The sequence below is a fragment of the Theropithecus gelada genome, chromosome 4 (assembly GCF_003255815.1).
Source record: "Theropithecus gelada isolate Dixy chromosome 4, Tgel_1.0, whole genome shotgun sequence".
NCBI lineage: Eukaryota > Metazoa > Chordata > Mammalia > Primates > Cercopithecidae > Theropithecus > Theropithecus gelada.
In genome coordinates, this window is record NC_037671.1 from 84,593,631 (window position 1) to 84,606,618 (window position 12,988).

Consider the following 12,988-nt stretch of genomic DNA (forward strand, 5'->3'; position numbering starts at 1 on the left):
AAAGAACAGTTCTATCACTACCAAAAAAAAAAAAAAAATGCTTATATATAAAAACATCAGCTTTCAGTTATTTCTTGTGGCTAAAAAGAAAGCTTTAAGAATGCTCACAGAAACACTGATGGCAGAACTAGAGCAATTTTTTACTAGAGTTAAGACACCTATGACAAATATCCCTATCTAGATAGTCCCTTGCAAGTACTGAGTTTCCAGATGTTAACACAATTATTTTTAAATTGGTTTAAATCTATTTACTCTTCAGCCTCTGCCAAGTTCCATCATGTTTTCTACTATGTAAAGCAACATATGAAACTATTATTTACCATGGTGAAGGAAAGAAGATTGTAATTACCAGATACACACTGCCAAAAAAATAAACTGTAAGGGTAGCAGTAATAATTTAAATGATTCTGAAGGTTCCTGCTATTGCAAAGCGTAGAAATATCAGATTTTCAAATGACATCACATGTTTTAAAACAGTGACTTTCAGCCTAGGCAACATGGTGAAACCTCTGTACATGAAAAAAACCAACAACAAAAATTAGGGGCAAAGCACAGTGGTGCATGCCTGTAATCCCAGCATTTGGGGAGGCTGAGACCGGCAGATCACTTGAGGTCAGGAGTTCCAGACCAGGCTGAGCAACATGGTGAAACCTCATCTTTACTAAAAATACAAAAATTAGCCAAGCATGGTGGCGAGTACCTATAGTCCCAGCTACTCGAGAGGCTGAGGCAGGAGAATCACTTGAACTGAGAAGGCAGAGGTTGCAGTGAGCTGAGATCATGCCACTGCACTCCAGCCTGGGCGACAGACCAAGACTCTGCCTCAAAAAAAAAAAAAAAAAAATTAGCCAGGTGCGGTGGCACACACCTGAGGTCCCAGACTGAGGTGGGAGGATTCCTTGAGCCCCAGAGGTGGAGGCTGCAGAGAGCCAAGACGGTGCCACTTCAACCCAGCCTGGGCAACAGAGCAAGACCTGTCTAAAAAACAATAGTGAAACTATACTTTTGCTCCTGAAGTTATCTTTAAGCAGAGGTTGATAAATTTTTTGTATCACAAACCTATACCACAATAAAGGCTGGGTACAGTGGCGCATGCCCGTAATCACAGCACTTTGGAAGGCTGAGGCAAGCGGATCACCTGAGGTCAGGAGTTTGAGACCGGCCTGGCCAACATGGCAAAACCCTGTCTCTACTAAAAAATACAAAAATTAGCTGGGCATGGTGGCACACGCCTGTAATCCGAACTACTCATGAGGCTGAGGTTGAAGAATAGCTTGAACCCAGGAGGTAGAGGTTGCAATCAGCCAAGATCGCACCATTGCACTCCAGCCTGGGTGACAGAGCGAGACTCCATCTCAAAAAAACAAAACCAAGAAAAGAAGAAAAATCAGCAAATAGCCTTATTTGTCCCTAGAAGGCAAAGCCAAGACTTTTAATGTTCTCCAAACTGTACTTATTCCTCAGGGATATGATATTGGTAGTTCTAATGTGCCTATAGTAAGATGACTTTAACCTATTTTGGTTGAAGAAAATGGGGCAGAATTCAAGACATCAGAAACCGTGAGACAAGCCAAAGAAACAAAACGCGGCAGTTTCTTTATAGACAGTATTAATGGAAGATAACACTGAAAGGATGAACTGGGGCCAAACCATAAAACTTTAAATAAATTGCATATGTGGTTTGCATTTCATTTCTATATGACAATACTGTTGTAGACTCTGGAGCTAGATGTAGAGAACCAGTAAAATTAAATGTGCCACTTAAAAGTTTAACTTATTTATAAGGAGTTATGCCAGATCTGAACTTCCTGAAGGACTGGCAGGACTTGGACAGAGGACATTTCAGGCCTCTTCAAGTAAATAATCAAATGTGACTGGATATGAAATGAGAAATTAATGAGACAGTTGCTGATGGAGAAGAGCACTTGAATGTGTTCAGCAGACAGCTGAAATGCAAAACTGCACGTAACAGAGATCAAGGAAGCCCTGACACTAAAACAGGAGTCCACACAGATGTGATATGGGACTGTAATGTAGATGTGATCAAGGAAACAAGTATACAGAGAAAAAAGGAAAATAAAAACAAGTAAGGATGGAAGATGAAATAATCTGGCAAAGTGCCAAGATTTTTCAAGGTTAAGTAAATGTAATTAATGCCATAGGGGTTAAATCTTTAAAATATATAATTTTCATATGGGGACACTGGTATCCTGTGAACAACTCTTAAAAAGAGGGGAGGCCGGGCGCGGTGGCTCATGCCTGTAATCACAGCACCTTGGGAGGCCGGGGCAGGCAGGTGATCACCTGAGGCAGGAGTTCAAGAGCAGCCTGGCCAATATGGTGAAACTTAAACCTAAACTTATGGTTTCTATTTAAAATACAAAAAACTAGCCAGGCATGGTAGTTGTAATCCCAGCTACTTGGGAGACTCACCTGAACCTGGGAGATGGAGGTTGCAGTGAGCCAAGATAGTGCCACTGCACTCCAGCCTGAGCACAACAGAGGGAGACTCTGTCTCAAAAAAAAAAAAAAAAAGGTGGGGGGGGAGAGGAAAACCCACTTAAAAGAAGCATCATTCCAAAACCACCAAGCTCACTAGAAAAGGTGCAATAAAATGTTTTACTGATAAATATGTGGGCTTTCAGCATAAAGACAGTTTACTTGGGTAGAGTCACTGGTAATCAGAACATCGATGCTATTTTGGACTATATGGTGGCCCTGTAATTGTTAGAGAACAATTATTAACATAAATAAAATTGAGGAGGTTGGTTTAGCAGTTAGACTGTTTTGTATTTCCTTATCAGGTTCATTCATCTATTAGCATTGAGAATTTTGACTAGAATTTCAAAACTAAGAAACATAGAATATATGAACACCTATTCTAAAACTTTTTAAAATTGTGTTACTACCACAAAGTAGATTCATGTATTAGCTAACATCTATGTGATTTGGGTTAACTCCCAATTCATGTATTAACATGGTAATTTAGGGAAGTTTGGGAATAACTTGGAATAATGCTTTGTGGACTAATGAGGGCTTGATAGTATTCCTCCTCAGAATCAGAATATAAGAATATACAGGGCTTCAGTGTTAGCTTCCTCAACTTTCAAGAGTCGTATTTCAAAGAGCTATCACAAAAATAATGTACCAAATGTTCATACATGTAAGAAATTACAGGGTGAATTAAGTCTACTTTTTAATGCAACATTTATTCTTTTGTGAAAATAAATCTCCACATAAAAGCATGAATGAAATAACGTCAAAAGTTCTCTAGGCAGAATTTTCCAAAAAAAAAAAAAAGGGCCCGATCCTACAAATCCTATATTCATAGGATATGATTGAGACTGGAAAAGTATCTTTTACAAGGAAACTCAGGCTCAGAGGTTAAATGTTTGTACATAGCTGCTTCCATCAAATGGCCCAATGATTAACAGATTTTCAGTGTCTCATCTAGAACTGAAAAAATTACCTAAGTCGTTGAAATGAGGAAACTACATTAATGCACAGACAGTATTCTACTTCACCAACCTATACCTTTGTAAATATATGTGGAAAATGAATATACAAGACAGATCAGGCTTGTTAGAATGGGAAAGCCATATGAATAAAAGACACAAGTGTAAGAAATTAAGAGCATTTTATGTCCATAAATTTTAACTGAAAGATCCAGGTCTACTAAAAATGATTTATTTCCATCTTTAGTTTCCTATTATGTGTGTATATATCTATGCATGTATGTACATTTGTATGTGTGGCTGGCCAGATACTGTTACCACTGAAAACTCAGCCAAGATTAGGCTGGGCACAGTGGCTCACACCTGTAATCCCAGCACTTTGGAAGGCCAAGGCGGGCGGATGGCCTGAGGTCAGGAGTTCAAGACCAGCCTGGCCAACATGGTGAAACCTCGTCTATACTAAAAATACAAAAATTAGCTGAGCTGTAGTCTCGGCTATTTGGGAGGCTGAGGCAGGAGAATCACTTGAACCCAGGAAGCAGAGGCTACAGTGAGCCGAGATCTCACCATCGCACCCCAGCCTGTCGACAGAGCGAGACTCCGTCTCAAAAAAGAAAGAAAAAAAAAATTAACCAAGATTGTTGGTACCAGTAACCCTGCAAGTCAGTTTCTTCCTTGGTATCAGTCAATATTTAATATCACAAAACCTAATTAAGAACTGTTTTAATATCTTCAAGGCAAAGTGACTCAAGAAGTTTGACTTGCCTTTATGTAGAAAATCAGACTCCCTAATCACAGAGTTGACAGAAGTATAGAATATATTCCACAAGTAAATTAACCTGGACTCTCATCAAACCCCCAGAACATCAAATCTGGAAGGTAGGTTTGAGATCCCTGCCACAGTAAGAAATGATGTTGCATTACCTGCCAAAAATTTTGCCTTGCTGAAAATAACAAGACAGAAAGGCAAACTGTTAAATAGAATGGGGAAAAAGAAATTCTCAATCATTTAGCTTTAAATGTTCAGAAACTAAATGCGAAAACATTTTCTGAACCTATTTCCAAAAAGGCCTTTCAGGCCAGGTGCAGTGGCTCACACCTGTAACCCCAGCACACTGGGAGGCAAGGTGGGACGATCCCTTGAGCCCAGTTCAAGACCAGCCTCAGCAACATAGGGACACCTCATCTCTCCAAAAAATAAAAAAACTGGCCGGGCACGGTGGCTCACACCTACAATCCCAGCACTTTGGGAGGCTGAGGAGGGCAGATCACCTGAGGTCAGGAGTTCAAGACCAGCCTGGCCAACATAGTGAAACCCCATCTCTACTAAAAATACATAAATTAGCTGGGCATGGTTGGCGGGCACCTGTAATCCCAGCTACTCAGGAGGCTGAGTTGGGAGAATCACTTGAACCCAGGAGGCGGAGGTTGCAGTGAGCCAAGATCACACCATTGCGCTCCAGCCTAGGCAACAAGAGCGTCTCAAAAAAAAAAAAAAAAAAAAAAAAAAAAGCCAGGCATTGTGGCACACATCCATGGTCCCAGCTATTTAGGAGGCTGAGGTGGGAGGACTGCTTGAGCCGGGGAGGTTAAGGCTGCAGTGAGCCATGACTGCACTACTAGACTCCAGCCTGGGCAACAGAGACCCTGTCTCAAAAAGAACAGAACAAAACAAAAAAGGTCTTCCAAAATAATATGCTTTTCCCAATTAAGAATGTCACTAAATTTGCATCCTTAGTCACAAAATGTCCTCTATGTACCCGTTCTCTTCCCAAGTAAGACTTACTGACTTTTCCAAGACAATATATTTTAAATGAGCAGCAATATGGAAGTGATAATACAGATTAAGACTTCTCCTAATTCAGAAGATGCACCATGCTACTGTGTTTTACTACCAGTTCTATTTTAAAACTAGCACCTTTTATACTAAATTGCACAATTTAGATACAAAAGATAAATTCATATTCTTTCATACAAAAGATGAAGAAATGAGGCTCATATTAATTTTGCTACAAACAGCAGGAGCCAATTTCCATGGGAGGAATGAGTGGGAAGGAAAAAGCAAGACCTCCTAGTTTGCAGGAGTGAAAGGGCTGAGACTTGATAGGTAAAATTGCTTTTAGGGTCTACCTCCCTCTCAAAGTGAGTAACCTTGAGAGGGGTCAGAACTCCTGCAATTGAAAACTCTTCTGACACTGGAGAGGGTACCCTACTTGCCTCAATGTTCCCACAAAAGCTAAAAATAAAGGCTATTAGTCCTCATTTTCTCACACACACAAAACTTTCAGAAAGCCATCTCAGTAGACAACACCAGTTTTCCTAATTTCCTTATTTGATAAATATGAGTAAAGAATCACCAAACATCTAAGGAAATCAGAAGCACAAAGAGAAAACTGATGTGAAGTAGTATTTCAATGCATCATGAAAGAAAGTGGTAACTTTTAAAATTTCTAGCATTCAAGAGTGAGCAAGACTATGCATATATAAAATAAACTGCTGTGATGGACAAAGATGGGTAAGTACATTATATATGTTGTTTTGCCTCTCTTTAGTCTAGAGGCATGTATAAGGTAATCAGTTTTAAAGTATTATAATCCTGACAGTAAGAAAGGAAGGATACCTAACAGCAAGTGGAAAATGAAGGAAAACTACTCAGTGTACTATACTATTTACTTATCTTATGAGAAACAGAGATTCTAAAATTCGTAAGTAGAGGCTAAAGTGTATTTCAAGTAACCGGGAGACCAGGCACAGCGGCTCATGCCTATAATCGCAGCACTTTGGGAGCCTGAGGCAGGAGGACTGCTTGAGCCCCGGAGTTTGAGGCTGCAGTGAGCTATGACAGTACTGTAGACTTCCAGCCTGGATAACAGAGCAAGATCTTTTTTTTTTTTTTTTTTTTTTTTTGAGACGGAGTCACTCTGTCACCCAGGCTGGAGTGCAGTGGCACGAACTCGGCTCACTGCAACCTCCGCCTCTGGGGTTCACACGATTCTCCTGACACTCCAGCTTTTTTTTTTTTATTACTATTTTTAGTAGAGACAGGGTTTCACTATATTGGTCAAGTGCCAGGTTGGTCTCAAACTCCTGACCTCAGGTGATCTGTCCACCTGGGCCTCCCAAAGTGCTGGGATTACAGGCATGAGCCACCACGCCCGGCCAACCATATCTCTTTTAAAAAATTAAATAAATTTTAAGAGAACTAAAGGGAGGAGATATCTGGGAGTGGACTCCATGGACAGGTCCTTCTAGATTTTAAAAAAAGATCAACTTAAAACATCAACTAAGCATAAACATAAATACCACTTTTACTCACACTACTGATATTAGGAGGTATATATAGTATAGTGAAATAATGCCTTAAATTCAGGGCCTCACTATTCAGGTTATTGAATTTCAGCTACCTATCAACTGGTAGGTAAATATAAGGCTATTCATATTTATGTAACCATTTCTCAAGTTATTTTAAGATACAGTAAGCAATATACACTACCCTCAGAAATAGCTGCTTTCGACACCTCATTTTTAGTTATCTAGGCTTCAAGCTTTTTCTCAAGTATCATTATTCCCTCACCTTCAAATTGCTATGCAAAAGAACCTTATAAAAACTTTAGACTCAAAACCAACCAGACCCTCAATAGCAAAAGAGTTCCATCTTGAAGTACCCCCTCCTCACCTCATAAAGAACTTATAGACAGAGGGCTTGTAGATTGATACTGTCTTGTTCAGCAGCACAGATTAAACTACACATCAGCATAAAGGAAAACTGATGCATTGGATTTTGTTAAGTTCACTGCTAAAGATGCCTTATGAGCACCCTTTTCTTAATTTCAAATAAGGAAAACAGTCACACACAGGGTTATTTTAACATATAAAAAAAGGTCTATAAGTCACAAGGCCAACTGTTCCCTTAACTCAAGACAATAATTTTTTAAAATGTCAAGTTGATAATTTAAATGTGGATCTTCATCTTAATTTACTTAAATCATTAGCACTTTGTGATCATTTTTAAAAGCTTTCTATGCAGTAAATAAATGATTCGAAATATTTGATTCCCTTTTTCAAGTTCTCATGTCACAAGCCTAATTTGGCAAATAAACTAAACTTCCACCCAACTGAACAACATTTTGAGTATTTTTAAATGCCTGCCTACTCAGATTTCCCTGCCCTTCAAGGAGCTTCCATTCTAAAAGGAAGTAAAATAAATCAAAGAAATTTACCATAAAATGTCCTAGTAATTTAAACAGACTAATCGATACACAGTAAGCAAAAAAGGGAAAAATAATACTAACTGCAGTATCTGCTTGCTGTGCCCCTTTGTTGATCCTCTCCCAAATGCTAAATAAATCTCCGGAAACCAGATATCAACTAGGATTTGTTACATGACAATTTTACAATAAAGGCTTTTCGTCTTTTAATTCCAAGTTTATCTGTACCTGAAGTTAGGCAGGAAACCAAAAGGCAACAGAACCTGTCTTTAGTACTGTTAAATAACTCCTAAGAACTTAATTTCTGCAAATTTATGTGAATTTTTGCTATTTCAAGGGAAACAGCAAAGGAGGTAGAGGTATGAACCAAAATTGCCCAAACTACACTGTATTACATATACATGGGGCTCTAGAGTGGAAATGAAAAGTGTATTCTGCCATTTTTATAGATGACCTTTAACACTGTTTATTTCTGGTTTTCCTCTAAGTATACTCCAAATATTAAATAAAACTGAGAAATACAATTTGTACATATGCTTTTCTAATTTTTCATGACGTGTTAAAGCAACTGTGGAGGCCTAATTCCTGGGTCTTCCAATTAAAGCAACCAATTAATATAAATACTGACATATTAAAGATATTCTCTTAAAAATGACATCATAATAGTATACAGATGCACCTAGCTTTAGCAATTTTGTGTTTAAATGATGCAATACTCTTGTTACACAAATTCCATGTTATTCGAATTTCAACTTAAAGTTAACACCATTAAATGAGCCGTTACATGTATGTTGGAACTCTTCTTGTATATCATGGTGTTTCTATAGTCACAAGACCTAATTTTACCATATGGAACCTACAAAACTCTTTAACAGATGTATTATTGTCAGCAAGCCCTGGTCTTAATCTGTGGTAACAACTTTTCCACACCAAATACTTTGTCCTTCTGCCCTGAAAACTCAAAAACTGCCCATCAAAAATGATATAAAATGCCAACTCCCTTAGGTTTCCTAAAATTCTCTCCAAAACAAGTTGAGTTTGTGTAACAACAATCTCCTTTTCAGAATAAAGCTGAAAAGCCTAACAAAAGGCAAGAAATGACAATTCATAAACATTACAGATAACCTTTATAACTCCTTTCTAGATTAGAACTTGTTGTAAGCCACTTTATAGACAAAGTAGAAAATCAGACAATTAAGTTTACAGTATATTATCCTAAAATAACCTTATTTTGATCCCATTGTGTTAGAAACCCATTTCAGGAAGCTATAACACTTGGAGACACTAATTTCCAAAATGGTTTATTAGGACTTCTCCCACACTCAAAGTCAAACTTCCAGGACTGTTCTGAAATGATGAAAGCTTGTTTTTGATAATCAATATAAATGTTAATCCAAAATAGAACTAAACCTGCACTAAATGACCTAAAGAATCTTGTCCTGATGGAAGTGGCCAAAACTGCTCATTCCCCAACCAAGAAATCCTAGGGGTATAAGCCAAAACCCACAAATATATTGACAAGTCCCCAATTCTTTCCAAATTATCACTAACTTTATCAAATCCAATGGTAAGTATGTGACAACAGAATGTTTCCATCAAAAATTAAGACCAGCCTAATGAATTTATTCTATTCATCTTCCAGTAATGTGATTGCAACTGAGGATATCTTGGGCAATTTTTCACCATTGGCCAGTTACTTCGAATGTATGGATAATCAAAGTGCGACAGACCTCTAAAGATTCCAAGTGTCTACTTAAAAGCTGTTAAGTGAAAAGTGATGAAATGGAGGACACCCACAATAATTCTTGGACTCCTGGAGATCCTAAGACATGCTACAAAAATAGGTCTTTATTCTTAGGAAAATATAGTCAGAGCTAGCTTCCTTATGCTATACATAAAATCTTAACATCAGAGGCAGTACAGATAGTACAGATAGTTTTTGAACTGATCTCCAAACAAGCACAAAACCACTACGTTGAAAAGAACAGGTAATTTGAGGTTTTTGGCAAAAGACAGTACTTCACACATCTAATCCAAATCAAAGGGCCTGCAGACAGTTTTCAGTGAGATGAAAGGAATGAAATAAATATAAATTCTACGGATAAATAAATGTAAAAGACAATTTAAATAAGCTAACAGAACTAATTTTTTTAAATAAAAATACTAGTCAGGTACAAGCTTTTGTTTCTCAATGCCAGACTTCTAAATATTTACCAGACTACTGTTAACATTAAAAACCTAACCTTTGACCCAGAGCGTTAGTAATAATACTGGTTTGCATCTGCACAATTTTCAAACTGAATGCTTCTGGTCCTGAAGAATATTTTAGGTGTATTACTGAAGGCAGACTGTGGTGCTAATTTAAGTCTTTAAGTACTTTTAAAAAGTGACAGACCCCAAAAGTCCATCTAGTAATTTGCTAGTTAAAAAATGCCTGTGAGCACTGCTTCATAATTAGCATCTTAAGAAAGTAGTGGCATGCCCTATTGAGTGGTATGATCACTGAGTAATTAATACACCTTAAAACAATATCCCCACAAGTCTGTTTCTTTTATGTATTTGTCAGTTAAGTTCTTTAGTCATTAATTTTACACCCACCAATGAATTCCTATGGCCAGATGAAAATTTTGTGGTATACACAGTTAGAGAGAAAATGATCATGGTGGGTATTCCTGTAAGTTTTACGAACTTGAGAAGCTTTAGCACCCTCTCCTAAATGCATGAAGCCCTTCTATTTAATTTCTCCCCTTAAAATACAGACTACGTATGATACTCTGTAATAATATGGGATCTTTTGCTATGTTTCTGACAACTTTTGGCTTCACAGTCAAAAAAGCTGTTCCAAATGTGTCAATTTTGCCTATCTAGCTTGATGTTCATTCTATTCTTTAAAAACTTTTATATACAATAACTCAGATCACCACCCCATCAATCCATTTCTATGTTGTTCCTATTTTATCATGAGGAAACTACATTTTAAGTCAGATTTGCAGTAACTGGTAGAAGAGTTTCTTAAGCTAAAATTGCAATCATGAGTGTACAACAGTTTTGTGTGTGCACAATTTTCCCTTCATTTTTAACATCTGATTCAGTTGCAATGGCCGAAAACCTTCCACAAAAAGCATGCTTGGGAGAATATATCTAACAAAATTTTCTCACAAAGCAACTTTCTGAAAACTGATAAACTAAATTTGTGATCACTTTTGATTGCCAAGTAGTCTGCAGAAACAAAATCTTGCGTCTGTTTTGGTTAGATAACTTAAGTTTTCTTTTTAACAATCAGAATGCTTTAAGAATACATTTTTTACCCCAAGGAAGGGACTTGACTCTTGGATTTAAGACCCTTTCCTTGACAATATATACAAAATTTCTTTGACTTATCACTGTCCATTCTTTGAAGCTGTCAAAGCCAAGAACCCATAAACAAATCACAAATAGCAATAACCTACATTAGTTAACATTCCCCCTTTAACATGTTGACATTTTTACTAAAGGATTAGTTATTTTTGCATTTCCATTTCTCATATCCCATGACATTCCATATAAATTGCATTATTGCTTTATAGGCCACACAACATTCAAAAGTATGTTTATATGCATTGCCTGTTTTCCTTGATCTGATAAGACTTTGATACTGATTTTACTACAGAAATTTAAGTTTGAAAATACCACAGTTAGTATTTCTTCTCAGAACGTTAATTGTTCACATCACTAATCACTACATGCATATTTAGCTCTGATTATATTGCTCAAAAACTGCACCCATTATCAGAACAGTGCAAATGATATTTAATTTTAAAAGTAATTATAATGGCTTGAATTCAAAGTCATTCAAATGAACACTGTCAAGTAATTTCACTTGATGTGTATATATTTCATCACCACTGTTTACATTACCCTTCTTTAAGTATAACCATCAATTCTTCACAATTTCTTTTTATCAGTTTCCCTCCCAAGTCCCCAAACTAAGAATGCCAAATAGTCTTGAAAACCCAGAGCTCCATATTTTAATGTTTTCTTGAGAACACATTTGTGAACTCACAAAAGTGTTCATCTCTCAACTTTGACAATGCAGTTCTTACTTTAAGTAAAACAAACCTGTCCTAAAATCCCAACAAATAATTCTGAGAATTAACTTAAACACCTTGACAGTGTCCCTTAAAAATGCTATGACAGTAAAGTGCCAATAGGCATGGCAATGACCTCTTAGATGGGATCATTTAACTCCTCGGAACTGGGAAATGCCAGCACCAAGGATTACACTGAGATTCAATTTTACTGAAGGCTACATTTAGTTTACCCACTTTCCACAACCTATTATATTATGTTAGAATGAAATGTAAATGTTTTGTGTAGCCCTCAAACTTACACTAAGTTTTGAGAGAGATGTACTTTAAAAAAGCACGGGGTAATATATAAAATCAGTGGCAGAAAGTTTCATTAAGCACCAGGAACTAATTTTTGTCACCCCATACTCATTTTGTAGGTAAGTTTCAATAACCGGCAAGGCACATTTACATATATTCCAATGAATACTTATTGACAAATTTTAAATTACACTCTATGTCCCAGCTATCCCAGTAACTGACATACAACATACTAAAATGATTTATTTAGATAACAAAAAACCAATTAATGTGAAACATACAGGCTATTGGCAACCACTATTCTAAAATTATGTAAGTACAAATAAACATACTGAAATGTGTGCAATTCTAAGTTTTTAAACCAGAAGATTTCTACACTAACACACATTTATATTAATGACACATAAAAAAAATAAAAACTTTATTACAAAAATAAGTTACACTCGCCTCCAGCTTACAGTATAAAACAATTTTATTTGCAGGAATGCAAAATGATTGTTTGCCATGAGCATTTTGAACATATGACATGTCTAATTTTCTTGTTAAATTTGCATTTACTGGGGAACTGGTGTGTATAAAACCTTAATTAAGTATAAGCTCTGATCCTCATCGTGGTGCCTATTGGGTATGTGATATAACTGCAGTATCCCTTTGGGGAAGGGGAGAGGGGATTTCTTTACACCAAGTCCTAATGAAACTATAATTTTCACTTTTTACTTTAAGCTATCAACTCAGGACTTGGCAAAAAAATTTTTGAGGGTGATTCAATAGAAGATGCTTCACCACTGAACACTCACTGTCAAGGTGCTTTAGAAAATTAAAAACATAGCACAAATGATTGTACTCTACTCTACAAGTTATCATGACCTGCATAAGAAATGGAAAGCTGATTCACGTGTTTACTGTGATCAGCAGTAAGAAATGCACTAATGAAACATACCTTTTACCTAAAAAGCTA

The 12,988-nt window shown here is 36.8% G+C and overlaps 1 protein-coding gene across 8 annotated transcripts in view; it reads right to left on the minus strand.

Moving 5' to 3' along the window:
• Window positions 1–9,489: 9,489 nt before the first annotated feature.
• Window positions 9,490–12,988, minus strand: part of SYNCRIP (synaptotagmin binding cytoplasmic RNA interacting protein) — a 35,959-nt gene continuing 32,460 nt past the window's right edge. For 4 of the 8 annotated variants that reach the window (XM_025382954.1, XM_025382953.1, XM_025382950.1 and 1 more), the window contains one exon: window positions 9,492–12,988. This exon is cut by the window's right edge and continues 1,097 nt beyond it. The gene's annotated coding sequence lies outside the window, so the exon portion shown is untranslated. The other 4 variants (XM_025382952.1, XM_025382946.1, XM_025382951.1 and 1 more) reach the window with 2 other exon arrangements.